Below are 12,261 nucleotides of genomic sequence, written 5' to 3'. Positions count from 1 at the left end.
AGATGAAGCAGAGTGTGAAATAAAGGTGGGTTCGCAACCTGAGTTGCATATTTAGGTTTTCCAATTACGACGTAGGGGTTAAGATAAAACAATCACAGGGTTCTCATCCACATTTATTTTTCTTTGCACTCATCCAGGACACATTCGCCCTAATCCCTGATAAATCCTATACTATTCTGAACGACACAGCGGTCTCATTTTCTCTTTAAGTCAGTGGGAAGCATGGATGCTCTGTTTTTAAACTGCGGTGGCCAACAGCTTTCATCATTTCTGTATTCAGATAGCCACTCCTGTAGGCAGGTTACTTTCCCCTCATGTATTCTTGCATAACCACACCCAGTTTCCATATAAATCCATTTCAGTTTTCTAGATTGCAGAGACAAATATTAACACCCCCTGTTTCAGACCCCATCATGCAAGACATGATAGTACATTGACACAATTACCTGTGTCCACCAATCGTCTCTTTCTTCCGTGCCTGCAATGGGCGCCCTCCTTGGGCCTCTAGGCGCTCTGGCCAGTTGACCCCTCTGATGTGTTCTTGTGCCCACAGGGATCACTGGGAAGTGTGCTCACTGGCTCCCGTAACTGGCCGCAAGGCAGCAGGAATCCAACACTTAACAGCACCAATCTTGATGAGGAAAAAGGATCACTTACAACTTGGGTGGATTGGTGAACACTTTATTAGTAGAAAGCATTGGTGCAAAGAGGTGGTAAGAGGTGGTCCCAACAGATCACGGTTGCACACTAAATTCATCCTGCTAGCAAAGAGCAAAGGCTCATTACATCTGTCTTTGACACCCGCTGCGCTCTTTCGTGTAAGACAGTGTTGTCAGTGAGGTCATCTTTTTGTAACTCAGTCAAAGTGCCTTCACTCCTTAAAGAGTCTCATACCCTTTGAGACAAGCGAGAACGTTAGCAACATGATGACTTCCACTGCCATGTGCTGCTTCTCTTAAGAATTCGAGAGCCTAGATCCTGCTTACCTATGCCAAAAGGGAAACACGTCATATGCGAGAGGCAAGAAAGCGAGCATTCCACCAAGCTAGAGAAGAGGCTTTCATTGCAAAAACATGCACAGAACGTTCTACAGTATCTGCCCCGCATGAGCAAGCAACGCTGTTTAAACAGGGCAGGTTACAGGGCCTAGTCACTATAGTACTGCAGTGCCAGACACACGGAGTACATAACATTTTCCTTTACCAATTTTCCTCCACTGGACATAGCTTGATGACATTTTCTTCTATAGTCTAAACTGGACTGATAACACCGAGTCATCTGTATCTCTTCATCCACAATCTGAGAAACGTGGGACTGGAGGATGATCTAGCCAAATGCCATCTGGCTCTTCCCTCTGTCAAGTACTTCAGATTGCAAGTTGAGATGGGGATGGTCCAGCTCCAGGAAGTGAATCTCAGGAGCATCCAGAACCTCCCAACTCCCAAGACATATGGGAATTAAGTGCCTTCCTAATCCCTGTAGGACATCACTGGAGGATCATTCCCATCGCATTGCAGAACCACTCACTGACTGACTAATTGTAAGGCACAAAAACTATTCATTCCACTGGTTTGAAAGTATTCAGAAGGCCTTTAAGCTGTTGAAGAGCTCTCTTTGCCAATCCCTGCTCCGAATTATGCCCACCTTTGAGGATCTGTTCATCCTCCCTACGGCCTTCTCTTGAATAGGTCTGGAGGCAGTTTTATTGCAAGAAATGGGGTGGAACAGCCTATCCTTTTATAAGCAGAAAAGCTCACTCTCGTGAAAGAAAGTACTACCTGCCTACTGGGCTAGAGTGCTTGGCCACCATTGACTGGGCTGTACAGGACCAAGGACACCAGCACAAGAGTAATAAGGTGGTTCTACACTTTCACAATCCATTCCTTTTCAGTTGTACACTGGGAGGCTAGATTCCGAACAAATGTGGACTACCTAAGTGGCTAGTAGGAGTCCTACAGGAAGGTCATACAGAAAAGGGAGAGATATATGACGAAGTGGACTGACCAAGGGGGATGGGGGGTGGATCCCCCTAGCTAGAGGATGATGGGACTTTGGTGATATGGGGAGGATCACCATCACATATCCCCCTCTGAAGAGCAGGGATCATTCACAGGAAATGCCATGGTAACATTGGTGCGTTAAGCCATATCAAAGAAATACCCTGGCTCAGGAAAAGTCAACAATCCATCCCTTTGCATTAAATCTGTGACCCATGAACTAAACAACCCCCTTCTCAATGAAGGATCACTTCAACAACACTATCCCTTTTAGCAATGGGCCTCAGCGCGATCCCCTGGAAGCATCGAGCATCTGTTGCCATCACTGTCACATGCTGGAGCCAGCGGAGACATTGGGGAATGTCCATCAATTCCTGGAGGTTTTGCGCACAGGTGGTATTTTCTGCACAATACCACTTTAGTGAACATTTTTGCCGATTGGACCGCTTTTTCATGACAAAAAGAATGGTGAGACCCCCCCACACCCACCCCTCCCCCTTTCTAAATTCCAAACCCGAACTTACAATCTATAGTGTTGGGGTAAAAAAAGGGGTAAAGAAATCAGCAAAACAAATACGACAAAGTTGTAGTGGGGAAAGTGAGGTCTACCTCACAGGCTCATGCAGATCTCAGGGGTTTGTAGAAAACTCCCAAGCGGCCCGTGATGGACACCGCAGACAGTGGTGGTAGCTCTTTCTCTGCATGTGGCAAGTACCTGGAAAACGGGAGGCCTTCAAACAAGCACCCGGCGCTCGATAACATTCTCAAATACGCACATAACATTTGAAAGCAATACATGAAGGCTGGCCCTCCAGGCTGGCATGAGTGAATGGGAAGATCTCTGGATGTGGGGCTCATTTATAAACCAAAGCAACTTCTTTGCAAAGTCTTCAAGAAGACTCCCAACATCCTTGCATGCCATAGATTGCAGCCTTTCCTTAGAGCGCCAATAACTGAAGGGACTGCTCGGTTTAGTGAGAGGATTTATGAGCTACTAACTTTGAAAACAAAAGGTGGCGTCCTGCCACATACATTTATCGCTTTACATAAACATTCTCTGTAAAGGCTTTCTATTTTTCAAGCTTTGTATTGCCATAGAAAGATCTGTTTTTAGCTAGCTTTCAATCAAAGTAGAAGAGCAAAAACAATTATTGAGTACACCTAGCTTTTTATTATTTAGCTAGTGTTTAAGCTGAAGACAAACCCCAACACTTTGCTTTTTTTATATGAAGAAAGTTTTTTTGAGGAGTCAAAAAGTTCTGCATTTTTGTTGTGTTCATATTTTGTAAATTATAGGAAAAACATATTCAGTACAGAACCAAGTGAACAAACAGGTACAACGATGTACATATACATGCAAATCAATAGTTTAACAGTGAAAACAATTGCAGTGAACCTTTTTTATAAACAAGGTTTTTTTGCAATCGGTATAATAAAAGGCAGACCAGTGCTAAATACAGGAACAATCATATTCAAAGGTTGTCATTAATATGTCCTTCTTTGTGTTTTTAAAGAGCACTGGATGATCAAGATTGACAAGCGAGGGGGTGACCTAGTCTTAGTGCGCCAGCAACATCTCCCACTGTGCAGATGTAGTGTTGTCTAGAATGTACAATTATAGACAACTTGCTAGAAGAGTGACTGCACGTGTAGCCTTACACAAATGGAATGAGGAGTTGCCTGAACCACTAGACAGGGCGATATGTGAACGTACCAGGGATATCTCACGCACTTCAAGAGTATGCCTGATTTATTCCAAATATGTCCACAGATTCTACTAGTCCCCTGCCACCCTGCATTCCATCGATCGCTTCCAATCAATCAGATACCCTCGATGCCAGGAGATCAAGGCTGGGCTCTTACATATGGCATGGGCCTGCCATTAAATAAAGGGATATTGGCTACAGGTGTTACAAACACTAAGTGAAACTATTGAGATGAATCTTTCCTTTAACTTTAAAGGATGCCTATTGGGTGTGTTTCCCACAAATCGGTTATTACATTCTAGATGTGTCCGCCTAGCTTTGATATTAGCATGAAGAAGGTTAGCCATATGCTGGTTGGAAAGAAATCCTCCTAAAAGTACTTATTGGTTGCAGGACATGCTCAGTGTAAACATAGCAGAGGCACACCATACATAGGCTGATGTGAGAACTGAGCACTGGACTTAGAGATGTGTGGGAACAGTTCAGAGTAGACTTCAATAAAAGCTGTGGGGATGTACAAAACACATTCTCAGACGCTGGTCAGCTGATTCGAAATGTGTAAGTGTATTAAAGAGAAATATGTTTATGCTTGATAGTAAAGGATGCCGGAATAATGTATTTCCCCACTGTTAAAGGACTCCTATGTCTGCCAGCACAATCTATCCTGGTCTGTAGTCTGTCACAATCTCTGCATTGTATACAGGCTGCTGCTGCTGGTTTGATTATGTTTTTGTTTTCGCCCGTTATTTGTTGTGTTTAAAAATGTCATGTCAATCATGCAATAAAAAGATGTTGTTTTTAAAAAGTAATAGTTCTCAAATGCAGCACTCACTGAATCAGCATACCATACCTCCATCACCTCCCTACAAACATCAGCAATGGCCTGTATGAAATCCAAATAGCAGGCCGCCATTTAAAGACCTGGACCGCTTTCCCGATAATTTAGTGAGCCTGAATGTTCAATATGAGGTAAGTGTGGTAGGTCCACCAGTGATGCACATGACACAAGTGGTGGTGATTCAACTAAATAATCTTTATTAAAGAAGCTATCAAGTGTAGGGTTTGGATAAATGCCTACAGGGATTGAGAGAAGCCCACAAACAAACAGGAGTTCTCAAGCAAACTGTGCACTGGCCAGATTAACATAAAGTGAGGTTTTCCTACTGTTTCTGGTTACCTTAGGAGCATCTGCCCCACCCCCCCAACTGTTATACTTTGTTCCCTACTCTTATAAGTCTTTGTCTCTCCCAGAGACACCCTATTGTATAATGTAAAAGTCTTTCAAAACGATGGCCAACACATAGCTTCCCTAGTATAATAACAGACCTGTTCCAAGGTTTGTCCCAAAGCACAAGTTCACAACCCTATTTTCCAAGTTGAAACCCTATTCTAATATCACTAACAATGTATTCTTCAGGGTAGGCTCTTGCAGCAGTTACTCACAGTTTGGTCCAGTTCATCTGCTTTCATCTTCTTCTCTGAAAAGGTCTCTTCTAGACCTTGGCTTGGCATGGGATTTTCAACAGATCACTCCTAGACCTTGGCATGATTCAGAATTTGCAAAAAGGTCACTCCTAGCCCTTGGCTTGAGTCGAGATTCTCAACATGTCTCTCCGAGTCCTCGGCTTGAGGAGGAATTATCAACAGGTCTATTTCTTGATCTTGGCGTCATTCAGGATTTGCAAAAGGTCACTCCTAGACCTTGGCTTGAGTCTGGATTCTCAACAGATGTAATGGATATATATATATATATCTGCTTCATCAGGGTCCTCGTCAGACAGCTGATATTATAGCACCCTCCTGTCATGGGCCAATCTCTCTCCAATTTACCTTGGGGTAGCTGGTGACGGGCTTAGGCCTTCCAATTCCATCAAAGCATGGGAGCGCTATTGCCAGAGCCCTGGTTACCACTTCCTTCCAGTGTCTCCAGGGGTGGGTTGCTTCCAGAATGGATTCTTCTAGCTTTTGCCAGAAATTTAAAGCTGTGTTCCAGGTGCCACTCCTCCTCAGGATACTTCCGTCATGACTTGCCTGCCTCCTCCAGGAATCTCTCTCCGTCTGAACATTCTTTATACCTTGAATACGTCCTCAGCAGGGGCTTCTCTTCTAGGCCGGCTTCTAATAGGCTGCTCCTCATTCCACTTTGAAATCTCAGGCCTGATTGGTTATTCCCTAAGCTTTTCTTAATCGCTCGCATTAGATTGTTATTGTCATGGCCTTCAGATTGGTTAATTACCTAATAGTTCTGATCATCACTAATGAGGGTTGACCAAGAGTTAAAGAAGAGCAAGTCGTTCTGCGCGATCTTTGAAACTCCTCCTGCGCCGTGAATTCCACAAGGCCTTTATCTTCATGGCATTGTTGATGCTGGCATTGTGTTGGAAGCAGGGGTGGACTGGGAACCAAAAGAGGCCCTGGAAAAAATCTTCAAGCCCTGACACGTTGTGCATATGAGCCTCTTCTGTTTGGCTTCCTCTCAGGAGATGCTCCAATATACAACCCAAGACAACCTAAACCACCAGGGAGCAAGAATCAAAACATCACATCATACAAATGCAATGGATAATACGAATGGTATTAGAAAGGCTTCTTTATCAGTATTCTTGGAAAACAAATTTAGGTACAATCAGCCAATACGTTTTTCCACCCAATGGGGTCTGTTTCAAGGCTAAACAACTTAAATCATTAGATATGCAACTACAAAGGAGGCTACAAAAAGTCTGTTGCGTTTGGTCATATCTCATTGGTAGTGCGTGATAGAACTCGAGCACTCATGGAGAAACGCTGAACACAGCTGGGGTAATGAGACCCAGTATCATCAAATTCATTGATCTCAGGAAAGCTTTGTCCTTGTTTTATTGATCTAGTACTTCTGAATACCTCGGAAACACACTGCTCATGCAATATGATCAAATGCAACAGCCTTTTTTAGCCTCCTTTGAAGTTGCAAATCTAATGATTTAAGTTGTTTATCCTTGAAAAAGATCCCCATGGGTCGAAACACGTGTTGGCTGATTGTACCTAAATGTGTTTTTGCTGATTATAACTAAATGTGTTTTTCATGAAATACTGATAGAGAAGCCTTTCTAATACCAGTCACATTATCTGTTGAATTTGTTGGATGTGATGCTTTGACTCTGGCACCCTGGTGGTTTAGGTTGTCTTGGGTTGTTCAGTAGATTGGTGGATTAGGGCAAGTGTCCACCCTGCCTACCCACAAGCAGCCAGTTGTCGGTAATTAAGCTCACATGGACGGGCGCAGTTAGAGAGTAGTGTTATTTTCCCCAAACACCTGTGTTAACAGATGCTCAGATGTAGTTTCTCTAAACTCCAAGAATGCTACAGATTTGCAGACTTTATAATCATTAAAGGGTTCAGTCTATCTAATTGTCCATTGTGGGTGCGTGCTACGTGGGGTTGCTGTGTACGTTTATTTTCCAACTGTGGGTAGCTCTGTGGGTAAAGGCAAGCCCCAGGAGACAGCAGTTAGGGGTAATAAGTCATTGGTCTTTTGAGGCTGGAGAATCAGCAGCAGCCTCCAATCATTAGAACAAGCACCCATGTCACCTGGGGTTCCACCTGTTTTGCCCTGTGCACGTGATGTGAGGTATCGTCTCCTCGCTCCCAATTGGTACCCCGAATACGCACAGATGAATGGAGCCAAAGTAATAGTGAACCTTTCTTTATTCTCCCTTAGATGAATCTGTCTTGGGTTCCAGCAGCCCCTCCTCTTCCTCCTTCCTTTCCCCACGTGGTTCCCTTCCTGAGGTTCTTAAGGTAGTACTTCCGTTAAGGTCACCTGTCCTGGGGCTTCATATACGCCATCTCCCCCCAACTTAAAGTTCTGTTTATCTCATCCTAGTGTCTGCGGTTTTGGGGTGTTCGTCTTGGTCTTGCGCCCTCAGCTTCCTGTAAGTGCAGCTTCTGCTCCAGCTGTTGCTTGGATGCCACTACACCAGTCTGCTTACCGTGCGTGCTGCGCACTTCTTTCTCTCCTTCCGCCGTCTGGGCTTTGCGACCTGCTGCTGATCTTCATTGGTCGTTCCTGTGTAGTTCTTTTGTCGATCCTCCCCCGTGCCCTCCTATTTGTAACTGGTCTTGCAGCGTTTCTTTGTGTACCTTTCTTCTGCATGGTGTGGGCCACGTGACGCACTCGTTGCTCGCGCCCTTGCAGTGCTCGCCCTTGCAGCTGCTGGTTTTCTGGGCTGCTGACGTGCACACTGTCCCTCAATGGTCCACGCTGTATTCTTCTTCTTCTTGTCCCGCCCCGTCCGCTTGTCTTATGTCTACCCATGAACCATGGGATGTCATGTTTTGCCTCTTTTTCCTGTCTTTTTGTATCCACCCCTCTCTTGTGCCACTCCATTTTGTCCATTTATCGACTGTTTCTTTCCCTCTTTTCCCCCATCCTCGGACATTCCTTCCTTGGGTCCTCTGCTGCGCCCAACCCCAGGTGAGTGGAGGGCTCCTCCATTGGTAGGATCCCCCTCACTTCAAGGTGTAACGCCCCCTTCTTGTACTTGTCCCATTGGATGCTCTCATTGTGGGACTCGTTCTCATTGTTCTGTCTCTGGTCCAACATGTTTATTTCCATTTTAGCAGGGCGGGTCTGCTTGTGCGTGGGCTGCCCGCGTCCCCGGAGACTTTTTGTCCATGTGTACTTGCTGTTGTGGGAACAGCGCCCACTGTGCTGTAATGTGAAATTGTTTATTTTATCATAGTCGAGGTGCCTTTCATTAGTTGTATTGGAGGAGTAGTATGGCCTGTGGGTACGTCTGTGGTAAGGAAAAGCATCTGGTGTGTTTTCTTTGGTGTAGCAACCCCCCACCCAATCCAAAAACCCCTGCAACCCCCCACCCAATCCCCTTATATCATTTATACTCCAAAACCAACCCAATACATTTATAAAATAACTAAAATAACATAAAGGTCAATTGTGCAGAAGGTCAATTAGGACCACTATAATTAGGTAAATTGTGCAAAAGGTCAATTGTAAAAGGTCAATTTGGGTAATACCCTCCTGTCGTAGTGCATTATTATTGTCGTTCTCTTTTCCGTCCTTCCTTTTCTTCTGGGCAACGCTGCAGGGTCGCCCCAGGTGAGGCAGGGTAACTGCTGCCCCATGGCAGCAGGTCCAAGAGAGGGGCAGGGGCCCTCCCCTCATACGCCCTGTTCCCCTCTCCCATCACCCCAGGAGACACGCAGTCTCCACGCTGCAAAGCACAGGAAGGGCGAGGTGTGAAAGAACACCTCACCCTTCCCCAAAAGCAAAGGGGTGCTAAGCACCCAAGGGAAGTCAGGGCGGCCTTGCAAGGCAACAACAAACAAAGAGCCCCCCCAGGGGCACAGACAGTTGGTTCCATAGCTGGCCTTGGGGCTGGAGGCTCAGCCCCCACAGATACACTACAAGGATCCAGGGGCTAGCCTGGGTCCTATATAAGGAGCTGGTTGCAGCACAAAGAACACAAACTGTTTGTGGACCCTGCACACAGACCCACACAGCTGGGGAAGTGCGCTATGTACTCAGCGTCTTTCTTTTTCTTTTCCGCAAACCCTCCCACCCCAGAAAAAGGGAGAAGAACAACAGAAGGAAAAGACAGGACACTGTACAGTAGCCACAACAAGTCATGGGACAAGAAAGGCGGCACGGGCCAGACGGGGTAACGTCAGGACCCAGTGCCCAAAAGTACTATATTATTACATTATGCAATATTTGCTTATGTTCCATAACCATATCTGTAACAATAAAAACCTACGGCCTTTTATTGCCAAAACTTGACCAAATGTTGTGGTGTAATACTTCATGGGATAGAGCAGGGGCCATTAGCAATAACAACACAACAAATGTAAGTTTGCCTACATATGGGTCCAGCAGTTATACTGTCCATAGGCGTTCCTCTCCTCAGATTACGTTCTGGAATGGCAGACTTCTGGCAGCGTGTCAGGGCGGAGATGGGACGGCAGACTCCGGGCAGAATGTTAGGGCGGAGCGGGGAGGGCATACTGCTGTCCTGGTTCTGAGGCGGCAGAGCCGTCTCTGTAGCAGGGGGGAGTCTTCAGATGCTGGGTGGTGTGATGGAGTGTCGGGGTACACAGAGCAGGGATGTCTTTTCACCAAAATGCCAAGGGTAGCGGAAGTGACATCATATGACCCTTGACCTCTGATAACATCACACAAAGTGAAGTCATTTGTCCCCACACTGAAGTGTCATCAGGGGAAGCGATGGAACACGACCCTTCACCCTTGACAAAAAAGGAAATGACATCACATAGCATTGTTCCTAAGTACAGTACGAAAGATATGATTGCAATATCACTATAATGTGATATACATTTCATACAAGAATAGATTGCCATATGTATCATCAAGCTCAGCCCATATTACCAAATTACTGTGAATGCAAGCAGATGTCCATAGCCAAATGATAATGATGTGTTATTATATAGCACTTACGCTTACATGCTTTACATAGACAATTTGACCCAACCAGTTTTGGTACTCATTTATCGACCTCAGAAGGATGAAAGGCTGAGTTGAGGTGTTTAAGAATAGACTAAATCAGTGCCTCACCCCCTGAAGTGTGCCTGAAATAAACCTTTAATGAGTCTAGCAATTATTGTATTGAAGTCCAGAAAGACAAATTATTTGGTATTCCGATTCTTTCTTATTTAGGGTCACTGCTGAAAGTGTTGGACTTGTGGAACCTCTGCTCTTTTTTTGTCTTTTTTTTAAGAGGCCTGAACAAGAAAGCCAGCCACTCCAGAAGCAAAGAGTCACATGGCGCTGACCACAGCCCAGGAGCTTGCATTTAAAAAAAGGGGGGGGTTTAGGGGTAGCAAGAGAGACCTCAGGGGTCGCAGTTACGACCCCTTGCAATCCTTAAATGATGTCCCTGAGACAGAGTCCCTCCCCCCATCGTAGTAGCAAGTTCTATTTTAATGAATAAGCAATCATTATATTGACAGGTCAGCTGATAGGCCAAGGAATGAAAATATGCATAGCGTGAATTACATGGAATGGACAACAATGGCGGGCAGAGTTTAAGAAGGTCACATGTCAACCTCCGTTGTTTTAGATTCAGCACTTTGCACAAGCACTACATTTGTAGCCCGGAGATTAACATGCGCCCAGAGGTGATTTGTTTGTGTGCTGTGCAATAAATTCGTCCTTAAGTCTCATAACACTTTCCAACTGTGAATGGAAGGAAAATTGTACCATTCTGTGAGGAAATGCTTACATGCTTGTCTTGGTAACAAGGCGCCGCTGCACGTGCGCTGCATAGGCTCAATCCCCAGTCCAGCTCTTAGAAGCTGGAGAAGTCTGGTTTGAAGCGCAGTATAAATTACCAATACTATATGGACGATCGTCTCTTATTCCTTGGCACCCCAATGCCTACGAATAGACTTTTTGTGTTCATACATTAGGTCACAAATAAGCAAAAATACTTGCTTCTTTCATGGTTATTTTCAAATTCAACTCCAGACACATCCTCTGTGTCTGGTTTGGAATCTCTGATTCCTTCTGTACATCCTTACACATGCTATTGAAAACCGAGAGACTGCCATCCGCATCATGGCCTGCAAATGGGGTTATTACAGGGATTAATGGCAAAGGTGGGGCCGCTTTATGAGCAGATAATGCTGTGGGGATGGATATCTCTCGACTGACGTCCATTACCAGACATCTCCCTCCCGTGATCATGTTTGTAGGCAGAAAGCACATATCAACTGCTGAGCTTTCTGCAAAAGAAATGACGGAGCAGTGTCTGTGCCAAGGAAGTTACAAAAAGCACACAAAAGCTATCCTCAACACTATAGCCATGACCAGGGGTGTTGCTGGTCTGGAAAGATCCAGGGCTAGGCTAATGTCGGGACTGTCGGGACTCGGGGCTAGCTATAGCCCTTTGGCTGTAGCACTTGAGCTTCTATCCGGGGCTACAACCAAAAGACCCTGGGGCTATAGCCCCCTCAGCACCCCCTGCACCCACATAACGCCTCTGGCCATGACAATAAAGCGCCTACCAGGCCTCTAGAGGTACCCGAGAGCCCGGTCCAGACCATTGCTCTCCGAGGAGCCACAGATTAGTGACACTCCTCACTGAGGAGCGGCCTCGGCTGTGCCAAGATTTCCTGTCTCTAGGATCTGGCCGTTTGGGGCCTAAGGATGGAGCAGGAGGATCTTGTCAGTGGTTGAAGTGGGCGGGAGCGGTCGGGAGCGGTGCTCCTCTGCTTTTTAAAATTAAGTTTCACTGTTCCTATACTTTTATTTTAAAAAGAACTGTTCCGGAATGGCTTCGTTTTAAAATAAAAGTGCAGGAAAAAGTTGAAACTTGCACTTTCAGTATACAACACTGAACTTTGCCTTAAACAGCAGTGTTTGGGGGTTTGTATTGTGTGTGGGCAGGAGGGAGGTGATGGGGATTGTGGGGTTTTTGCGCAGTCCAGCAGGGAACACCTACACTTCGACCACTGGATCTTGTACTCTCTCCCAGTCACTGCCAGAGCCCATCCCAGTTCCAGGTCTTCCATCCGAGCTGGCATTATGCCCATGCCAGCAC

The sequence above is a fragment of the Ambystoma mexicanum genome, chromosome 9 (assembly GCF_040938575.1).
Source record: "Ambystoma mexicanum isolate Mex_15411 chromosome 9, UKY_AmexF1_1, whole genome shotgun sequence".
NCBI lineage: Eukaryota > Metazoa > Chordata > Amphibia > Caudata > Ambystomatidae > Ambystoma > Ambystoma mexicanum.
The sequence above is the reverse complement of the archived record's forward strand: the minus strand, read 5'-3'. Positions refer to the sequence as shown.